Raw genomic sequence first — 238 nt, forward strand, 5'->3', positions numbered from 1 at the left:
TTTACACAGATTTGGGCTCAGCTTTAAGTTACTCTTTAATGAAGTTAAAGCTCAAGGTTTAACTTCAGACCAGAGTGAAACAGTAAGTTCAACGAGTTGGCCTAATTGGGCCAGTGGGACCAGTAATTGTTTAAATGTTTGTTTTACTGCCGTGAAACTGTTGACGTTTAGCAGCTAGTTACATAACGGATAGTACAACTCTCTTTGTCCTGAGAGAAAAGACAATCAAGAAGTGTGT

The sequence above is a fragment of the Poromitra crassiceps genome (assembly GCF_964638095.1).
Source record: "Poromitra crassiceps genome assembly, chromosome: 9".
In the NCBI taxonomy this organism is placed as follows: Eukaryota; Metazoa; Chordata; class Actinopteri; order Beryciformes; family Melamphaidae; genus Poromitra; species Poromitra crassiceps.